The sequence below is a fragment of the Vidua chalybeata genome, chromosome 1 (genome assembly GCF_026979565.1).
Source record: "Vidua chalybeata isolate OUT-0048 chromosome 1, bVidCha1 merged haplotype, whole genome shotgun sequence".
Lineage (NCBI taxonomy): Eukaryota > Metazoa > Chordata > Aves > Passeriformes > Viduidae > Vidua > Vidua chalybeata.
This window is the reverse complement of record NC_071530.1, coordinates 64,093,088-64,115,877: the sequence shown is the minus strand read 5'-3', so window position 1 is coordinate 64,115,877 and position 22,790 is coordinate 64,093,088.

The window sequence follows — 22,790 nt, the reverse complement described above, 5'->3', positions numbered from 1 at the left end:
AGAGTGATATTTTTCTTTGATGTGCTGGAAAAAATGGTGCCATGAGTATCAAAAACATTTGCTAAGTTTCCTGCAGCAGGTAATTGCACACTCTCCTCTTTTTGAAATATTTTGCTTAAAGGAGGGGTGAAGTTTTTGAACTGAAAAATGTTCACTGAGCTTAATGCCTCCTGTCAGACTACATGTATCTGCCTCCCTGAATAACCTAAAATAGAAGTTAAACTGGAAAATACAATAGTTCTTGCACAATCTTGGTTTTATTTATTCATCTCAGAGAAAAAGAATTGGCCAAGAAAAAAGATATGAAGTCATTTGTCACTCTTTAATGGATTTAATTTTAAAAATAAGTCTGTGTTGAGGCTCAATTCCTTCTCCCACTTTCCCTGGCAACTTTCAGTGCATCTGTATTCATTGCAACTTCTTGGATCTCAGAGCCCAATGGTGGTAAACTTGGTTGAAACACATAGAGATGGTGAATAAGCTAAAATATTTAATGATTATAAAGGACCTTGTTTGGCTTCAATGCTGGCCATGACTGACAAATAATTATGAACAAACAGTTATAACAAATAATTATGAAAAACTTATAGTCAAGGTGCAACATTGGAAAGTGCTCTGGTCTTCTGCTGAGAGGATATCCAAGGAACTTGATCTAACTTCAGGTATATTAGATTAAGTAGGATTTTGATTGTTGTATTTTCCTCATAATCAGCTCAGGATTCTTAGCTGTGGATGATAACCATAGCCTAGAGTTAGTTTAAAAGGACTGATGAAGCAAATTCCCGACTCTCTGTTCTGGAGATCCTCGAGTTTTGATTTAAATTCACATATCTTGATTTAGATGCATCTCAAGAACAGACCAGGCTCTGTTCACAAGGACTGTCACTAATCAATGCCCATCCCAGGAGAGAGCTTAACAAATGAAGGTTCCCACTGCAAGAGGTCATTAGCAGTTCTTTCCAGCTGACTTTCCACCTTTTCTCTATTGTCTGCTTCTCCAAGTCTGATTAGATGGGAAAGAAAGGATGGAGTAGAAGTCAGGAGAATAACTTAGAACTCTTCAGATCTATGCTCAATTTGTTATTTTACTGATCCATAAATTTGTGTTAAAAACATGGAATAAATAATTAGCAAACCACCCTTGTACAGAAATAAAAGCATCAAATTATATCAGTTGCTTACCAGTTCTATTGTAGCCCATAAAAATAATTTTGAAAATACTGAAAAATACAGCCCATGCCTAGAGCTGCTTAAGTGGTTCAAAACAAATGTGTCATAGTTTGTCTTCCATAATATTTTCTTTGCCCTCTTTCTCACACACAAAAGGCTAAAGCCATTTTCTTCTGTTTGAAGAATTTTGTCCCCTGAATTGCAGTTCCCTGCAATGCAGCAGGCCTTTAATGAAGCAAATAGGATTAGGCCACTGGAAGAATAGTTTATCCTGATTTTTGAAAATCTAAATCCAATATTGTTTGAATGATGCTGGCCTTTCCTTCATCAATCCTAGTCCAAAAGATGTTTTGAACTTTCTGTCAAAGTACATTGTATAAGAACAGGACAGTGATAAGGGTTACTGGAATATCTTTGCTTCTTATAACAGAAAATTTTATCCATCTGACACTCTGTAGCATTTTCCACTGCCACCATAGAAATACATGCAGTAGAGAAACAATATTTTGTGCTGTCCTACTCTAGGAAACTCCAGTAAGGTTAAAATGGCCACTAAATCCAGACTTGAGAGCCATGGGCAAGTCTGTGCAGTAAGCCCACAGTACAGCCACAGTCTAAAACAGAGGTATTAGAAGCCTCACAAAACAAACCAGGTCATCCAGGTAACTGCATGGTTCTGCCAAGAAAAGTGCTTTGGAACTGGAGGATGCTTCCAACTCGGTTATGCCAGTCAAGGTCACATCTCATCTCTTCCCTACTTATGTAAGCGGATAAACCCTGCCAGAATAGCTCTGCTGACCTGAGCTGGAGTGATTTGATGTGGGAGCCTGTCAGAGCTGCCACTGAAAGGATGAACAAAGACGTAATCTCTGGCAGTCAGCACTGAAATCTGCCTTTGCTATGGCCAAATTCAGTGCTGCCAATTCTTCTTCTCAACTATGCTGGCTCTGCCTTTTGAACTACCCAAATATGAAGCCAAAATTTCCCTGTGTATCCTGTAAAGAATACAGTGAAGAAACATTCACGTAACCATTTCCTTCCTGATTTCTACTGACCCAAATGATGCTGTAAATGAGACTTTCGAACATGCTGTGCTCTTTGGCTGATGCCAGGTCTGTGTTGTAATCATGATTCCTGATCTGCATGGGGCAGATTCTGTGCAGCAGGTTAGAGGTTGTTGTGAACATTTGTGCTGTTCCCCCAGATATTCCTCATGCAATCCTGGCTGCATTTCTCCCTTCTCCAAACAGGTAGCATTTGAAGAGCCAAAGGATCTGTTCTACCTTTGGCAAAAGAACCTTTGGTTGTTCTTTGATTTTTTAATGGTTACTCTATGGAGAAAAAAATAATCACTGCAATATAACATGGAGAAGAGATAGTGCAGGTTTACAGCAATTGTCTCCAGCAGATCACATCTATCCTTCCTGCTGTGCCTTCTGTATCATATGGCATGCATTTTCCCTTTTAAGGGTGGGAAATTGCACAATTTTGATACTGTCCTTCGGGGAATCATTTGGTTTAGTGGGCTAAATGCAGCTCTGTTGCAGTTAAATCTGGATATATTTCCAATCTGGTGTTGTTCCACTCACTTTTGAGAGATCTTTATAGTGTTATAGACAAGAGGTGCACTTGATAGTCTTTCTGGGAACAGAGGGTGCAGGATAAGTGTGGGGGTATGGATTTCTCACCAGTCCCGTTAGTTATGGCCATGGGGATGCCAGCACATTGCATTTCCCTCCTACCCGATGAACTCTGCTTCATCCCAAGCCGACTCACACAAAGTGGGATAGCAGTGCCAACCAGCTCACATGGCTCCCATCATGTCAGGCATTCACTGCACTGGTTGCATCTACTCCAGACACTTTTGCCTTTATCCTGCCTCTGTTTTTTGCTCATGCCTTTGAAAATATTGTATACCAAGTCAGATTTTCTGCTTAACCAGCTGCATACTGTACATGTATATTGCAGTCCCCCACACCTATAACCCAGTTTCCTGTTTTCTTCCAAGTTCACAGTCTTTGTAACTTCATTTCCTAGAGACACATAGCTCTGTCTAATCTCACCATTCTTTCTGTTGCACTCTCAGTCCTCACCCTTGGCTCCATTACTTCACAGCACTTTGTCTCCACCTAGCAATCCTTTGTCTTTTCTCATGCCATTTTTATGGCCAAGATCAGCACTTGCTTCTTTACCTGAGCTTTGTTCCTCATCTAATCTAGTGCTGCTTTTTCCTGTGCATGCATCAAAAATGAACCTTTGTATTGTGTCTGTCTCACTCTCAACATGAGACTCTCGGGTCACACAGAGCATCTTCCTGCATTACTCATAGCGCCTATGATGTTATATAAATGATCCAAATGGGCACTGTATCAGGTAAACTATGTCATACGGTCTGGACCATGGCCAGAGCACAGACAGAGATTTCTATTCATGGCATCAATCCTCTGCTTGTTCCCCTGTTCTTAGCATATTCTTTATCTGATAGTCCAATTCCTGTATATTTTCCACTGTGACTCAAAAGACAGAGGCATTTTTATTTTCTTCCCATTTTCTCAATCTTTTGTGCATCAACAAAAAACCATTAAAGAATACATTGCAATTAGCACTTCCTCAGATGCACTCATCTGTCAAGAGCACTCAGCCTAGAGCCTGTTTTCTGCAGGTGGGTAACTTAATGCCTCCTCTTACCACTTTTATTTATCTCAAGTTAATTGCCAGAAGTGGAAAGCTCTCAGTGTTGTGCATTGAATTCATGATCATGCAAATACTTATGATGGATTGTGTGTCTGTGACAGCTATCAGTAAACCAGAGACAGAACAGGAATTCTCACAGCAAAAACAAGAGCACTTAAAAAAGCCAGTGCAGACAGGACAAAGACCTGAAGTTAATACACATTTGGCAGCTGTTTAGACTCCTCGGGTCCATTCTTGATGCAGTACTGTCCTTGTTTGTAGATGCAGGCATTTCTCCCTGCCCTTATTTTTATCCCTGCTGGGAACAATGGCTTACACATCAAGTGAAGTACACACCACCAGCACTAGCACATTTTCAGCACTGCAGTCAGTGGGGCCTGATAATAGGGCTGCAAGGTGTCCCTATGACAGAGCAGAGCTTGACAGCTTTGTATGACAACTGTTTTTCAACCTACAGGTTTTTCAACCTGTTCTAGAGCAGAACAAGAATGGAAAATTTTTCCCAACAAAAAATCTACTCAAAGCTATACTGCCACTATGAATCAAAACAATAGGTAGGTTCATCTTCTGCAAGGCACTGTGCAAACAAAAGCAATTCCAAGTCCACAGAGCCAACATTCTGAAATCTTCATCCCACAGTCACATTGTTCTTTGAGTCAAATGGTTGGCCCTGCCTTGCATAAAGCTATAAACTCTTGAGTATTAGCAGGATGAAGCCTAGAAAACCAGGTGGTTAATAGTGATTAGCCCCCATCAGTAATTTGCTAATTCCTTACAGATGCCAGGGAGTGCACATGTTGTGGGGAAAGGCAGCAGTGCCAGAGCAGCCCCGCTGTGACACACCAACCCACCAGGCTCTGCACAAGAGGAGCCTCACAGGAGGTGTCACGCCGAAGCAGGGACTGCCTTGCCTTTCTCAGCAAGCTCTTCCTAACAATATTGCTGGTGCATATACTGTTGTGAGAAGCCAGCTGGCTGCCATCTGAGAGCAGATGCCAAGTGGCTGTCAGATTGTCATCTTGAGTTTTAGTATTCAACCTGTCTTTCTGTGAATTGGCTTTTGGCCTTTTTTCCCCCCAGGGAAGAGTTGTTCCTCAGCCAAAACACCTCTGATTTATCCCCTGTAAAAGAAATGAAAGTATGAGTCACTATTACTTCTGATGAAACAATTTATAAGTCTCAATTCTAATTTTTTCCACTTCTTTATTTTCTGTAGTTATGTAACTTTTTCTCTTCCGTTCCTAAAAAAACCCCAGGAAAATACATAACAGCCACTTCAGACAGTTTAGTAATTCAATCTGTCCATTATGTAATTAATTAGAAAAGCTGAGAGAAATACAGTTCTTCAGTGTCTGACCTCCTGATGGTCATATTTTAAGATTTAATAAAAGGCTGGTTGCATATCATCTTCAATATAGTACTAGTCAGGCTTGGAGAAGTGTCAGCAATTTATCCAAAGGCGCAAGACAAAATGAAATGAAAAATAACTAAAAAATACCCAAAATTAAACAGCAAAAATCCCTGGAACAATTTTTCCATAAGCAGTGGTCCAAAAGATGCAACTTCAAGTACCCTTAAAGGATTGCTACTTTTATGAGAAGTGCTTCACTCTTGCTCTTTGGGAATGGAATAATTTTCATATGTGTCATGGCAGGCAATTTAACTCACTGATCTTGTGGGAAAATAATACCCTCAAGAGTTCCGAAGACTGGAATAGAAAGAAGTCGTTATTGCCATTGAAGCAAGAAAATATCTGCTGGGAAGACACTTATGTAACTAGAAAGGGTGTGTTTTCCATCAGAACGACCAGCTAAAAAACATGCAAAGGCCCAGCAAAGAAATTGTTCCAAGGAACTTGTGCCGTTATACAGGATTTCCATTCTACATTATCATTTGACCAATCGTACTTGTGTTAAATCCCATTAATGCAGAAGGATGCATATTTGTTATATCTAATTCTGCTCAAAAAGTAAAATGCTAGTTTCTTTTCATGTTTTGGGCATTCCCATTTAACTTCTGACAATAAAATACTATTTAAGTTTATCCAATGACACAAAGTATCTGCTTGTTCACTGCCAGACCACTGAAAATGAAAGAAGGAAAATGTTTCATATACACTCAGTTTCAGAAACAGGTTTTAAGCACAAGAATCAGAGCAAATTAAAATGCACCTTGTAGCACACAACAAAAAGATCACAAAAATGTTGAAAGGTCTAATACAGAAATACCACTCTGGTCAGTGCTGCCTGCTCTCATAGAACTAAGTTAATAATGAGGAAATGCATTTAATTTTAGGTCTTTTCAAGAAGAAGAGGGCTGATGTCCTGACATAGCACAAAACCTTGGGACACTGCCAGCACTTGGCACAGTAATCGTTTCTGTATAGCTTACGTAGTAAGAAATTCTGGTTTGGGTGAAGAACTCCTGATGTAACAACAGTAAGAAATTAAAATGTTAAAGTAAAGACAGCCAAGGGGACCAAACCACAACATCCAATGCAACAGCATGCTATTTCCTGAATCTCAGTGCTTGGGCTGCATAGGGTCCTAAAATAGGCATTGTTTGGTATCTTTTGCATGTCATGAAGTGACACATCATAATTTTCTTGAGTTTTCTAATTACAAATGTTCTCCTGTTAGAAAGAGTCAAATCAGGCACCTTTTCCTTTATGGACAAGCTTGTTTGGACAAGTAAGTTTGCATCTCCAGGAATTTATAATAGCAGCAAGAGAGCTACTAAAGCACTTTAAACCATGATTGAAATTAGAGTTGTTGCAGCAGTGACAATGGAAGGTAGGTATCTAAATTACTGTGTTTCAGGGCATGAAATGCCAGACAGGAGAAGTCCAAGCAGCAGGGGCATATCCTTTTCAGTACCCTGCCAATCCTGGCTATCAGAGAACCTGAAAAGAGGATAAAAACATATTTGTCACATGTTCATTAAAATGAAAGGAACAAACCAAGCATAGACTGCTTTAAAAATATTTGGCTGGTTTTGAGAACAAAATATTTTGTGTTTTACTAATTTATTGTTTCTAATCTTCACGTGTTGTTTTTCTCCGCATTCTCCATCTCATCTTAAAATTACTGCATTTGATGGAAAGCTTGTGTCATCTGACCAGGCTCATTGAAAATGAACATTTCTCAAGAAAATTTTTTTTTTGTGAAAATGTCAAGTGAAAAAGGGTTTTGAAAAGCAGGAATCTTAAAAAAAAATAGACAGAAAAAAACATCTATTTTAAATAGCAATACTTGAAATGCCATCCAGTTTTTAAAATTCAGTTTGGCCTGCAAGGAATTACATAGGACAGTTGAACAGAAGACTGTCCCTATGGTTAATCTCCAGAAGTAATGAAAATAATGCCAATAAACAGTGAAATTGTACTCAAAAGCCCTTAAGAGCCCTAATGTTGTTAGAGTTCTGGTATGGCCAGATTTCTGAAAACCTTGCAAAGAGGGAGAGGGAAAAGATGCTTCTGTCAGCACTGACCACATGGTCCTCTATGCACTAGAGGATGCCCCTGGGACTATGCCTAGGCTCTTCACTGCACTGGTGGCTCTGTGAGCAAGGTCTCTTGGCACACAGTTTGGGTCAGCTCAGGGACCTCTGCCAAGCACTCTGTACCCTGCATTGGGCGACTTTCTCCTTGACAGCTTCCCTTGCATCACTGCCTGCCCTGGATGATGTGGCCATCAACCTATTTGCTTTCCCAGGTCATGACACTTAGTCCTCTGCTCCTCCCATGTTTCCAAAGGCATGCACCAACATTGCTTCACTTGGAGCAGCCACGTCTGAGTGTGATGACTGTGCTGGCCTGGGCACTGGTGAGAGGAAACCTAGTTCTCCCTGGATTCCCCTGGCTAGAGCAGCTCTGCCCTGGGAGGAAGGGGGCAGCACTCTGGCCTCCATTGCCCCAGGGGTGTGTGACCATGCTGCCGACCTTGCTGCCTCTCTTTACACCTTCCAGTGTATAGCAGAGCTGATCAGTCCCAGCACCACCATCCAGGCAGCATCATCCCTCAGTTGCCTGGCTCCTGAAAGAGCAGCTAGTCAGGCAGGCTGAGACAGGATCTCCCCAGTCTCTCTGGAATGGAGAGACAGCTGACTAACACTGTGTCAACTGAAGGCTGACCAGGTGACTGTCTGAACTTCTGGACAGCAACACAAGCAAGCATTTGAGTACTCAACACCAGAGATCTAGAGATGGGATTTTCAAACAGTCCTGAAGATTTTCCATGAGATCTCCTGATTTGAAGATCTATCCAAAGGCAAAATCTGTTTGTATTGCTGTGTTGATTGGCACCACGGGTGGAGGATCTGACCATACATAAAATCCTTTGTGTCATTTCTGCTGTGAAACAGACCAAACTGATAGATAAGATGTCAGTTTAAACTGTTCCTGCATCTGCAGGAACAGTCACACAAGGCAGCCTTGCCATATTGTTTAGATAGTTAGGTGTTTTGCATGGGATGATGGATCCTGCCTGTGTAGGAATGGTAATATAGGAGCATTGGGTATGAGAATTAAGACTGCAGATAACACAATTGTGAACACTACACTGTTTTTCCAGCTTTTTAAAAGGCTGGTTTAAAGTGCTTTAAAGTCTGTAATTTTGAGGCATGCACCACCTCCTACAAACTGCTTTGAAGGCTCTGGTTGTTTCAGAACCCCTTTTGCCTTCTAGACCAATGCTTCAGTCTGGCTTGGATAATATGTCTGTCTGCGCTAGGATGTACTTCACACTATCATAGTGTTTGGAAATCTCTTGCATGCCACCAAGCCCTCCTGCCATTGCGTAGTGCCACACCACTTTGTTCCTTTTGAAAAGCTTTCCTGGCACTTTCTGTAAGCGGTAGGCCTCTTGGTTTGCAAGCAGGTTGCCAGGTTGTTTTCTTTTCAGGCTGGCAAATCTCCTTTTAGCAGCTTCAAAAAGGAGATTTTCACCTCTTCAATTTCCTAGGCATATAATAAAGTCTTTTAACAGAAGTAGTGGTGTAGACATGTCTCATGTGTCACAATGACACTTAAACACACGTAAGAAATAAAACACTGGGCTAATTAATGTTACTTTTTGTTGAAAGCCATCTTCTGTGACAGTCCTCCTTCCCTGAACTGCTGTAGGTCTGGGCAGATCAGGGCACCCTTTTGCCTCCTGTCTCCTCAGTCTGTTGCCAAAGCTTTTTCAAACTTTCTATAAGGTCATTGACCTACAGTTGAGAAAATAGGTACAGCAGCAGCCTACACCCCATGATGCATAGCTGTGATCCCCCAGAGCCCTGAGTGAAAAATGTCTGTCCCCATGTATGCTGCAGTCAGGGCTTCCTGCTCTGACATACTTTCAATATATGGAAATACAAAGTCTTGTGTCCAGCAAAGCATTTGGGGTCCTGTCTCCTAATGTAGGGTTTTAGCTCTCTCTTAGAGTCCCAGCCTCACACCAATGCCAGCATTTATATCATTGAAAACTAATGACCTAAAAACTTTACTGGATTTGGCCTACTGTTCCTGTTGGCTTCCTGCCCCATGACTATAATTTCCAATCAGTTCTAATTTAAATGACTTTTTATCATCTTCATGGTAATCACGAGCTTACAATTAAATGCAGCATGTAGTTTCCAAAAAAAAGAAGAACAAAATATTTCCCAGTAATGGCTACTTGGGGACTATACGAACAACCTAAAAATATTCAGAGCATGTAAAAACACAAAACTATAAAAGATTTATTTTTAAAGTAAAATTAATTGGATGAAGTTGAGCAATGAAAAATGTAAGTCAGACAGTATCAGGAGGGATGTTCTGGCACTCTATTAAACTACAAAATAACCTCCTCATAGAAGGAGTTGGAAGCATCATTAGTCCCATGCATTTAGAGCAAGATGAGGCAAAGCAATGAATGGAGCAATGATCTTTCTGGCCATAGAGCACCACAAGCACTTTATGAAATACCCTTGTATTGGCATTTCAGTTGAACATGGGGAACTAGTGTAGTGGTCTGTACTTCACCTATCCCACACATTCCCATTTTACTCCCATTTGGAAAGGAGGAGGAGACTGGGTTACCTGGAGGCAGAGCAGGAGGAACTGCAAATGCAGGTCTTGGTTTATGCAGAACAATAGAGCAGCCATGAGGGGCATTTCCAAGGGTTTGGCAGTCACAAAGGCCTCCTTCCTCATAGGAGGCTGTCAATCTTCCTGGGAAAGACAGATTCAGAGGATATCAAGCAGAGACACCAGCTGTTAGGTAAGATAATACATCTGATGCTTCTGAATTGTCAATAGAAAATAAATTTCTATGTTGCTCCAGAGCCCTGTCTAGTCACTTCAAGTAACTGAAGCAATGAAGATTCCATGGTTTCTCCACAGATGGTCTACTCCAAAGATTCCCTGTAAAGAATTGATCCTAATACTGACCCCGAGTTCTCCTTTGCTCAGATTTACTACTCAACACCCAATTAACATTCTTGATGTGACACGGTTGTCTGATTACCATCGCTGTTATGTAATTGGAGTAACTTAAACAACAGATGCCAAGTGGATAAGAACATCCCATTATCCCACTTATCGTCATGTCCTGAAGCATTGCACTGTTGTCAGGCCCCTCCCAGAATGACTGTAAACAAGAACTACCATGAAGATGTTATGAGAACATCTCTCCGGCTGCCACCACATCAGCACCTAGGATGCAGATGGATTTAAACATCTGCTCCATGCTCTCAGGTGACAGAGACATATGAGAGAGATAGCATGCAATTAAAATTCAGTTTATAAGTGGGAACACTGGTTTGCCCACATAGATCACTTCAGAAAGAAAGTTATTTTTCAAGGGAACAGCAACACTGTATAGTTAAGCAAACCATAAACTCTGGGGTTACCTTGAGAAGACAGATTGCTGAAATCAGTGTGTTTCAACATTAACCTTTTCTTTCTGGAAAGGTCAGTTCATGCCTCTATTCCACTAAACATCAGAACTTAAGTGCTATAATTAATGCATCTTAGGAGCAACCATCCCAAGAGGGGGCCCTGTCAAAGCTGTAGCAGCATAAAACAAGGGGATTTATGTGTTTTTTCAGTCTGCCACATGTGGCTTTTACAGTCACTAGGATAATGCTCTTTTGGAAATCCCTTGTGATAACACACTTAATTTGTTCTACATTTAGGTTACCACTTCTCAACTAATGGGGGGGGGAAGGGGCTTTGTTTTTTTTAGCTACAGAAGTAAGCAGAGATATTATGGTACTGATGGTACTGCAGACCAGCTCACACAGCATCTCCACACCTTAACCTTACAGCAGCATCCTAGATTTGTGAAGATAAAGTGACAGCAGATTGGAGGCTTTTATTCCAAGATTTTTGCTGAAGTTTAGAAACATTTTCAACATTGAATAAGCATTTCCTTATACAAATGGTTTATAATATATATTATAATAATATATTATATATATTAGGCAAATAATCCCTCATTTCCTCATCTAGGAATGATCTTATTTACCATCAATAGGTTATTGCTCCTACTAACAGAATTAAAATGCATCAAACGTCCTCCAGATTTGCCAGCAATGACCTATTTGCAAATTGGTCTCTATGGCCATTATGTTCTTGCACACCTAAGAGGAGACTCTTTTAAAATGCAGCCTTAGATGACGATATTGGGAAACTGCTCACCCTGCTATAAAATATACATGTAAAATGTGTAAAGAGTCTCTCAGAGAAATGTTCCCCTATAAACTGTAACTTAATCATATGCATACTAGGTGTACTAGTCACTGAAATCACAGATTTTGAGTCTCCAAGCTTTCAGTTATTCCACCCCATTGGACTTTTATGGCTTTCTAACCCAAGCCCTCACTCAGAGACACAAGGCAGCACAAAAAGTGAAAACAGCACAGGATGTCCAGGCTCAGCAGCACACTGTTAGAATCACTGCTCCATCCTCCCCTCTGCTGTGACAAGTGCTTTTACTCTGTTCTGAAATACTCTGGATAAATCCATGAGATTTGTTGATGCTGCATATATTTTTTGACTTACTTAAAAGGTTAAACTTTTTGAGGTAATAGAAAAGAAAACGAAACAAACCTTTCAACAAGCACATATTAAGCTTTGTTATTCTGGGCTAGGGTAATCTTTGAAAAACATGCTTAAGAAAACAGTATACTTCTAATATGCCATACATCTCCTAGATTCTGTAAGGTCCATGTAACTATAAACTTTTTCAACCGTTATCAGGAGCCACTAAGTGATAAAGAGAGAAGGGCATTCCTAAAAACAGTAAGACTGCATAACAAAATTCCTGTTATCTACCACTATTTGAAATTACAGCAGGGTCTTCTTTTTGATATTACTTGTTTAAGAAAATGCCTTCTCCCCAGAGGAGAGCCCAAGCAGATGTAAACTAAATCCCCAGTTGTTTCAGAACAAGTTAGGTTTTCACTTGTTCCAAGAAGTTAAAAAATCAGTAAACTAAGAGGAAAATCATATTCTTCTTTCTTGAATCTAGCTTGCATTATCACACAGACAAATTCCTAAGTCAATATATTTTAAGGTCAGAATACTCATGAAGTTACAATCAAGGCTCTGTTTGAAACTTGGAGGCAAAATTAGAGCAAAGTTATTAGGGGGAAATGGAAGAAAAATCTATAAAAAGGACTCAAAATGAGTCAGAGGGCAGAAGGATGATGGACCATGTTTATTTAAAAATATGCCAACTGTACACAAGGAAAAACGTGCTGTGAAAAAAATTGTACATACATCAGTTGGCAAGAGTTTAATAATTTTCAGTTCTCACTGGACAAGTAAGCTAAATAATTCAAGGCACTTTCACAGCTATTGAATTTAATTTATGAGCCTAGATTGCTGATTTTGCGTATGGTTCGGGGAAATCTGCACCAGTCCATATCATTATCACCTTCAATTCTAACTCTCTTACAGCCATTTGGGAATGTTCAGTGTGAAAATTAAGTGTTTTACAAAAGCTGAGCTGGTGAGATTCTAGCTTTACACGTGATTCTTCACTCTTCAGTCATTGCTGCCTTTGTTTCCAATTATCTCACATTACAGAACAAGAGAAGGAATCCAGAGTCAAGTGGAAATCCACTGTGCTGAGTGCTGTAAAGATAGCTAGAGACAGTCCCTGTCCCAAGCAGCAGGAGAAACAGCAACAATCTTCTAGAAGGTAAGAAAATAGCAACCGTTTAAGAATATTTTGCAGGGCTGGATTGTTGAAGGATTACGTATTAGATCTACTGGGGCTGCCTCATTTTCAATTAATATAGTCACATTAAAATGAGACCTAGTATCACCACATTTGGAGTAATGCAGAGCAAAGTCATGTGGGGGGAGGGAGGAAGACAGCAAAGCAACTGCTTACAATCAACACATAAGCATTGGAAGATAAGAACAAAATACTAGGGGATGCTTATCAAAGATCTATAAATCTAACCTAGAGAAAAGAAAACTCGTGGGGCCATAGCTTGAATCTATAAATACCTTCAAAATATAAATATAAATGAAGGAAGGGAATTACTCGATCTCAGCAGATGCTGAGATGCAGAAGCAGGCTAACAAGGAAGGAGCTGAGACTAAGCTCAGAGCACATTTCTGAATGCTAAAAGCAGTTGGAGCTTGAAAGACTATCAAAGAGGGTACCATCCTGCTAATACACAATGATATATTCAGAGAGGCATTAGTAGGATAAAAGGCAGGTAGGGTGCAATCTTGCAAAGAGTAGAAAGCCAAGCTGTCCACACAAGCAACCTTCCTAGCTCCCACATCTGTCTGGTGTCAGGAACAGCCTGAATGGATTCTCAGCCCTTGGGACAGGTGTTTACAGCACTCAGGTTCCTGCAACGTGACAGTAAAGTAGTAGCTGGAGGGCAAATAACCTCAGTGGCACAATAGGCACAAAGACCTTTTGGAAGCCAAAAGGCAACAAAATCCAAATTGACTTGGGGGAACTTAGGAGAGTTTTGAGATCAACTTCCCCCCAGAGCATTAAGGCTTTTCTTCATTTCTTTTGTTGAGGGGAAGCTTGCAAAGCACTGACCTGGCCCACATGGAGATGCTGTCCTTGAAAACCTTTCTCTTAGGACAGACACATGGACAAAAATGAAAAATTGTATGTGGCAGGCCTGGCAGTCCCCCACACCTACCCACAAATGAGACCTGAAGGTAGCTTGTTTTGTGCACATTACATGGGGATAGGGGAGTCTGGGATTCCCAATGTAGCATTTGGTTGAGTAGGAACAATGTAAGTATCCTTTGGATTTCTGTCAATCTTTGATGGTTACAGAAGGGTGAGAAGGAAGTTCAGACTTTGGCGTTGTTTGGATAAACCTGCATGCAAGAGCGCTGTTAATGCAACATCCCATGTTAGGAAATCACATGCTTGTGGTACTCCATTATATTTCAGCCCCATTTATTTAAATTTTAATGTCTTCTTTAAGTGCAGGGCCTACTATTATACCTGAAAAAACAGGCACATCTATACTGCTATAGGACTACTAATTTATTCAGTTTCTTGAGGTTTTCCACATCTGTACTAGCAACTTCAACATTGCAGAAAGAACTGTCACATAAAACATGTTCCATTGTCTTGGCTACTGAATCCTGACTACTGACATTACTTTAGATGTGTTACTGGTGAAACAATGTTTTCGTAGTGCAAAATGCCAGGCTTGATAGAGAGCAATATAGCAGCCCCTCTGAGACCTGACAATTCTTAAACACCTCAGCCTCTAGCATCTTCAATGATTTCCTGAAGACCAAGTCTCTTCAAAGGCTTTAGATCCTTTAAAGCTCAACTAACTATAAACAGCACAGAAGAAGGAATAATTCTCCCAGTTAAGCCTCCCACAGAGACTGTTCTCTGTGCCAGTGTACAGATGAATGGGCTTTGAATGCTAATTGTAACACTGTGTGTACTCTTCCTGAGCTAATCAGCTCACAGGGTACAGACAAGCAACTTTTATTATCAATTCCATTCCAGCACACAAACCCTCCTGAAATGCTTTTCCAATAGCTAATTTAGAGATCTCCTGTTGGCTTAGTTCAGGCTGTGGAAGGTTTGTAAACAAGCTGTGTTATTCAAGAGGAATTTGCTCTCTCTCACTGTCTCTCTTGCTTTCTCTCTCTTGCCTAAAGTATTAAGATCTAATGGAAATAGTTGCCTAAGAGAGGGAAGCAAAGCATGCTAATACCTATTGGCAAAGGCTCATGTTCAACGTCCCAAGAGGTTTCCTGTGCAATAGACGAGAAAACTCACTTGCAGACCGAAGTATCAGGGTATCACTTGCTTTACAGAGTAAAAAATCACTGCAAAAAAGAAGTTATTTTCTCCATTTGGTAATGGAGTAGTCCTTACCATTAGAAGTAGAAATTTTGGTTTGTCCCTCACTTTGAAATGAGACATTCCATATATGACCAAAGCAGTGATAACCTCTCCTGGGAACCCTGCCAATGTGAACTGCAGACAGCATCATCAAGCTGAATGCTAAGAGCTTCCCCAAACTCTGTATGGCTGTTCAGATTTGTATGGAACAGGTCAAGAAGTGCCACTAAAACTGAATCTTTTCCTTTGCTACAAGTGACCACAACAGCAATTTGGAGGAGTCACATTCAGATGAGATATTCTCTGCTTTTAAAACCCCAGTAAATGTACTCCTAATCCATTCAGAATTCTGTTTTGCTAAACAAAAAGTGCAGTCTCACAGAAAGGAAGCTTCTAATGTTTCTGGCACTGTTCTGTTTTAAATCTTTGGGGAAAGAAAGTGCAGACTGTGGAAAAATGAGCCTTTTTTATAAGCTCAAGTGTGTGAATAGCTGGTAACAGTACTCGGGGGGAAAAAGAAACTTCAATCAACTACTCCTCTCACTCAACCCCTTCCCTTGAAAAGAAAAAAAAAAAAAACAACTAACAATAAAATCCCACCAACAAAAGAAAAAAACCACTAGCCAGAGACAGAACTCCTTGTTTGAAATGAAAGGAGTTTTGTAATTTAACAGTATTCTTACTAAAAAACAAAGATCTTAGTGTAGCTGAAGTGAACTTTCAGAGACACTTTGTACCTTGCTGGAAGTTAATTTCATCCTATTGTGTCCATATTCCACTGTAATAGGTTGTTATATTGCTATTACACTCCTGTTCTGAACTGCACCTGGGAGCTGCTACTCTTACATACTACAGTCTGATGTGGGAAAAGCTATTTGCAAGTCTCTTAAAAATCCACATTGAGTTGAAGCATGGCCAATCATTTTTCTGCCATGGAATTCAGATGCAAAACAAAGACTCAGTCTTCATATAAGCCATCCAACAAATTCCCACTTTATGCTGAGAGAGGGAATCACTGAATGATCTGGTCTCTCTTGCAGCTGAACACATTTATGAAAGCCACTTAGTTCTTTGGCCACTCTCTGTAATCTATTTTGTTCAGCAGAGGATCCACGTTTTTCAAAAGTCTTAACATTTTTCTTGAGCAGCTTTTGAAATGGGAAGCTGCAGACCAAACTCCCCTTCTGCTGAAGCTGGTAGCAGACTCTCACTTCTTCAGCCAGCGAGTAACTGTGGTTCCACTGACAGTATGAGTAACTCAGGAAATAGGATTCCCACAGAAGTGACCCCTTTGTTTCTCAACCACATTGACTGTGTATTGTCACAGCAGCTACTTAAACAATACAAAGAAGAGTCTAAAGAGAATTTTAGAACTGCATGAAAATGTCATCTTGTCTTTGCTTCAGACAAGGATCTCTTACATACATTTACTTTGGCTTTTTCTCGTTAACAAGGAGATGAAAATCTCAAGCATCTCATAGCTCATTATTAATACATAGTCATGCTCTGCTGCACACAAGGGACATGGAGATACTGGCAGCAGGCCCCTTGAGACAGCAGCCTGATTATACAACCCCTGTACGTAGACAATTCCGAGTGACTGCTCAGAAGAAAGGACCAGTTACAGTTATTAACAACATTTGTTAGGTACCAGTAGTGTTTGTGGTGCTCTACAAGACAAACACTGTCCTACTTTATCCTTATGAGGAACAACAGATGTCAAAAGACTCTTTTGAAGGTGCAGAGAAAGTGATGACTTACAATGTTCATGTTGGGTTTGGTTTTGCTTTCCACTTTTGCTCTTATCATTAACGTGCCTGTAAATAATACTAGAATGGTGAGGATAGGCTAGTGACAACCACTCTGATAAAATGTGCTTTGAGGAAGAATTCGAACGAGAAGAAAGAGGTACGCATGTGCTGGGAGATAACAGCAGCTACCAAGAGTGAAGGAAAGAGAACAGAGCCAATGGGGTTGGCACTGATGACTACACAAAAGGAACCAAAGACAGAGATTTGGCTTGATGAGGTGTTGGGATGAAACATTTCATCTTGGAAGGGAGAGACAGAAGACGCAATGAAGTAAAAACACATTTTGATTGTCAGGCAGAAGGTTGATGTAGGAGCTGCATTTCTGACATAGCAGTAGGGAATAATGAGGGTGTGTAGAAGGTGGGAAAAGGTTAGAGGTTATCATCAAATGCATGGCACTCAAGATGAAAGAGAGTAGGATTATAATGACAAGACTTAGAGAAGTTTAAGGGTGTAGAACATTAAAATATGTTTAGGGCATGGATAGAAGAAGCCACCAGATGGATGAAGGAAGGGAAGGAAGTAGTTCAGTCATGCTGTCACGCATCACTGAGGAAGGAAAAAAAACAAGAAAAACACCAGGAACAAAAGCTATTAGGAGAAAATAAGGTAAGTTGATGAGAAAAGCTTGTGAGAGCCTTTCCATCTTTTTCTTGAAGTCAGTAATATTTGGAGGAAGAATGACAACAAGGCAGCTTAGGGAAAGAAATGAAAAGTCGCAGAGGGGAACTTGGTGGGAGCAGTGGGACTTCTGCTTGGGAAACATTTGAAAAGTCTCTTGGAAATAATTCAGTACAGACAGTCCCTCTGGCTCCTGAGTACCTGAGTGCCCTTTCAAGACATTCTTTGTAGGAAGAAGCAGAAGCAAGCTGCAACATGTACATCACTCAAGTACAAAGGAGAAAATTACAAAGCGAAACCTAAATAAGTAATTGAGCACTTGTGAAAGCAAAAGAAGGAGCAGCGGATAAGGAAACCAGGAGCTGCAGGGACACTAGACATATCCATAACTTATAGGGTGTATCTGAATGGACAAATAAAGGAAAACATACAAGGAGCACTGGAAGAGCAGTGGCTGGTGACCACTGAAAATTTTGATAATGAACTGTCAGCTAAGACACAATTAGGCACCTCTATTCAGATGAGTTTCTTGGCAAAGGATGACATCTCTGATGTTCAAACATATTCTGGCTTCTTAGTAAAGGGGATGCCATGTGGATGCAACTATGAATTTAAAACAGAAAAAGGGGAAAGTTGTCAAAAATAAGGCAGCCTACAAGGCTGTATTTTCCAGAGATAAGACTAAATATATTGTTTTCTGGCATCATACCTGAAAGGCTGCATGGTTCATCTCTTCCTTTCCATTTCACAGACTTTGACAAGAGTCAGCATGTGCTCAAAGGAAATAAGCATCAGTATTAGATGCAATCAAAAGACAAGTTAATGTACTTGTTAGATTCACTCCATGTTTGATAATGTAAAGGGCTTCTTTGAAGGAATCTACAGGGCAGTGCCTAGCAGATGCCACTTTGGCTGAAATCAACAACTGAGGAATCTGGTAATTATAGTCTCAGATACTTCAACGTGTGGTTCCTGGACCCCAGGGGATACATGGATTACTTCTAAGGAGTCTGTAAAAGCAAGAATCAGTAGGCTCAGATTTGCTGTACAGGATATGTATCTTCTGTGAGAAATTTTAAGGAATGTGTAAACTAAAAGGGAAAGTCCATCTACATAGTAGTTTTCAGTTCCTTCTCTCTCCAGATCATGCAGTTGACATTGAGAAATATTACATAACCGTAATTAAGCATGCAATAACTTCCTCTCTTCTTGAGTTTTAGGAAGATTTTCTTTCTCTCTCTTCCTCCCCCAGGGGCATTCCATACTATTTAGAAAGCATTTGTTAAAAGATAGATTAATCTTTATATAAGATCCTAAAAATGAGATGGATATCTGAGCTCTCCATTATTCTAGACATAGGCCACATGCAGTACTTACACGTAGTCAAGTGACTCAATTTTAATGAGACTATCATAGTGGAGAGTAAAGAAAGTATTTATACTTTTACTCCCCAAAATAATGGGCAATTGTTCCTTTCTTTCCAAAACTGCCACTTTTATCAGCATTTATCCTAGTCCTTTATAGAATTCTCTCACTTCAGCAGCTCCAAGTTTAATTCTCACAGAGAAGGAACTGAGACAGGACACGGGGAATTGCTTTCAGGAAAGAGGAAGGTTATATTAACCATACCAGCAAGTGTTCTACTACTTCCTTTAGTCTCAGATTATTAGTCTGCTTAACAGGAAGGTCAGAGAGAGAAGGTTTGCAAATATATTTTTATTTTTTTCACATCAGAGGATACAGTTCAGATCAACCCTACAAGTAGTCTGAGGATCATAATAAACCCCACAGCTTTCACCTGAATGTTAATTTCTACATGGCATTCTGCAAGCAAATGGAAATTCACTCTTCTTACTCCAAGTCAAGCAGAACTCATTCATTTCTCAGCAGGACACACCCTGAGTTCAGTGCCCCACTACTGGATCTGTACAACTTCTAGGTTGTTGCAGTGTGAGCAAAGTGAGCATGCACTTGCCTTCAAAAGACAAGAGAAATACACTCTTTTTGTGTCTCCCTGGGCAGAACTACTTGCTTCTCTGATTATCAAAAAAGGATAAATACTGCTTTTCGTCAGAGCAGTTAGACAAGGAAAAAAAAATACTGGCAAGTGGCCTGAAGAAATTAATATGCATTTCAAGACTAAGAGTTAGATTTTTTTTATTATGCTACGCTATTTCCCCTTTTTTTTCCCACAGATAGCATTTATACAACACACTTAAGTCAGTTTTGAGCATAAACGTTCTTTTTTCTCAAAAAGAAGGGCAATAGGAGACAGGAAAATATAGGTATATAGCCTTTTCTGAAGAACATGCATTTGCTGTACACTCTTAACAAAAAAGAGTGATTTTCCCAAATGCCTAACAACAGATACTGGACTGTACAAGAAAATTATGTACGCTTTAATCATGGAGAGCCCTCTGAATCTGTACATTTGACCTGAAGGCTACAAAGGAATGTTTAAAGGAAATATATGACAGGCAAGATCAAGTAAATGAATGAACATGAAAGGGAAGAAGGGGATCATATTTATGTAATTCACATAAGTTGCTTCAAGTATGACTTCAAAATAGTATCACCTTTTTTCCCTACTTTCATAGAAGTAAAAGGGAATTTCTTTTGAATTTATATGAAAGATGACACATCCACTGTATCTTTGTCATGCAAAAAAAAAAAAAAAACAAACAGTTTTCAAGCAACACTCTGTTGTAACTTATTTCTGCTTTTCCCAATTAAAGAGAATTAAAATGTCACATTTAATTTCTTGTAGGTAAAGGTGCATAAGCCATTGGAAAGTCAGGGCAGTCCGTTGGTGGGTGTAGAAAGTTCTAAAACTCTGCCTATGTTTAAGAGGCCCACCATCTTCCACAGATAATGCCAAGAATTTGTAAGAGGGCTCTCTCCTGTCCTTGAGTTCAGTGTTTACTCAGAGCATTCTCTTATTCAGAGAGGACACTGCAAGCAACAGCAAAGGGTGGCACCTTTGAAAAATGGTAGAGAGTCAGGGAATGTTCTTTCTGGATGACAATCATGCTGACATTTTCAAAGTTGGAAAAGCCTCATAAAGTTCCTCCAAGCCTCCAGTTTTCACCCTTGAAATCTAACCAGCATGACTATTGGCAGCATGGGGGCTGCATCTGTGTCCTGGGATTAAGGTGGTCAGTAGGGCATCCAAATTGAGGAGACTGCTGTGTACAGCTGGTTACAGATGTTGTTTAGGTCTGGCAGGATTCACTAGTGCACAGCTGTACTGATCTCAGTACTAAACATCTACCCAACTACAGCAAAATTACATCAAACACTATAACTCTAAAAAGTGTCTCAGAAAACAAAGAAAGAAAGGCAAAAATCGGTTCCAGTAAACCTGCTTCAGTTGCCTGTAAGTTGACTACAAGCAACAAAACAGTTTGATGCAGTCTCACAACAAACTGAGTCTGTGCAACCAAAGGCACTTTTTCAATACAGATGTAGCATGGGCTAACCAAAGGTGACACACAGCTGGATCTGCTTGTCACTATCAAAGAGATATGGTAATCAGCAGTAGCTTTGGCAGGAGTGGCCATGGAACAATGAATTTCAAGATCCTGACAAGTGTGAGGGAGGACAGCAGCAGAGTACTTAGATGAGCAGACTTCAGTTTATTCAGGGCACCCTAAGTGGGGTCTGGTGGGAGGCAGTTCTCAAGGGCCAAGGATCTCTGTGAATTCAGTAGACCTCCAAGGACAGCATCCTTTGAACACACAAATTATCTCCCCTGAAATTCAGGAGGACAAGCAGATTCTTCATGAAAGTTTTGCTAAGCAGGGAGCTTGAGATGAAGTTTTAATGTGAAATGGCAGTGTATAGGAGGTGGAAGCAGGGGCAGGCTATGAAGAACGGATTTAGAAATATTTTCTGTGCACGCAAGAACAACACTAGCAAAGCTAAAATTTACTCAAAGGTGACACCTGTAGGGGGTATCAAGGGTGACAAGAACCCTTAGTATAAAAAAACAAACAGGGAAACTGTTGGGATCTTTGTTACATGGGATATGCGACAGCAAGCCCAAACATGGCTGAATTAATCAGTGTCTTCTTTGCCTCAGTCCTCTCAAACAAGATTTCCCAGGCTTCACTGTTTAGGAAAAAATGTTCAACTAACAGCAGAAAATGAGGTTTACAAGAGGAAAAAGGCATAAATGGAAACAAGAGAGTTCCAGACTGGCTATAAGGAAAAGCTATTTTCCCCATAGGAACAATGGGTAACATGCTGGTCACAAAGGTTTTGCAGCCTTCAGCCTTGGAGTTTTCCAACGTTCAGCTTGTTAAATCCCTGAGCAATCTGTCCTGATCCTTCAGCTGGCCCTGCTTTGAGCAGGAGGTTGGGCTGAGACATCCTGTGTTATCATATGATTTTTCTGAACATGACTACCTGCAGCATGATGAATCCTGAAGAGTGCTGCAACTTCTTTCTTAAAATTGTTTATAGAAAATGAGAACACTTTAACAGAACTTGCATGAAAAAGAAAGGAAGAAGACAGATCATAGTATTTTATATACCTTTCAGAGCCATGCAGGCAAGTAGTGTCCAAGGCACCTAGCTTGCTAGATGTTAAGGGAAATGTGAAACGAAGAAACTCCCAATGAAAGAGCAAACAGCTGCTGCATCTACAAGGAAAGGAAAACAAATAATATGCAGCTTTTTATTGCAGTGGTATTCATACTTTTATTTCCGCTCACAATAAATTTGGTAACATCAGCAAAATTTATTCTAGATTGCAAGGCTATGCAAATATCTATATAAATCTAGTGCAGCGCTTGGACTCCTGGCAGTTGGCCAGAATAGCTCTCTGTGTAAACACGTTTGGCTATTTCTATATTAGCCACTCATAGCTATACCTCTCTCCTGGCCTATTAAGCCAGATTACCCTTTATTTTATGTTTCTTTGTGTGGAACAAAATCTAGCAGTGGAACAGCATTTACAGGCAATATAATATGGAAATGATATGCACTGCAATTAAATAAATGTCCAGTGTTCTGAGCAAGGTCCATTTAGGAATGCTCTTCTGACTTTAGAAAAGGACTCTAGTTCCTATGTTCCAAGTTGAAACAATAAATGAATTGTGTGAGTGGTAAAGTTAGCTGGAGAAACAAACAGAGGAGATTTGTGCAGTGACATAAATTAGGACTTAAA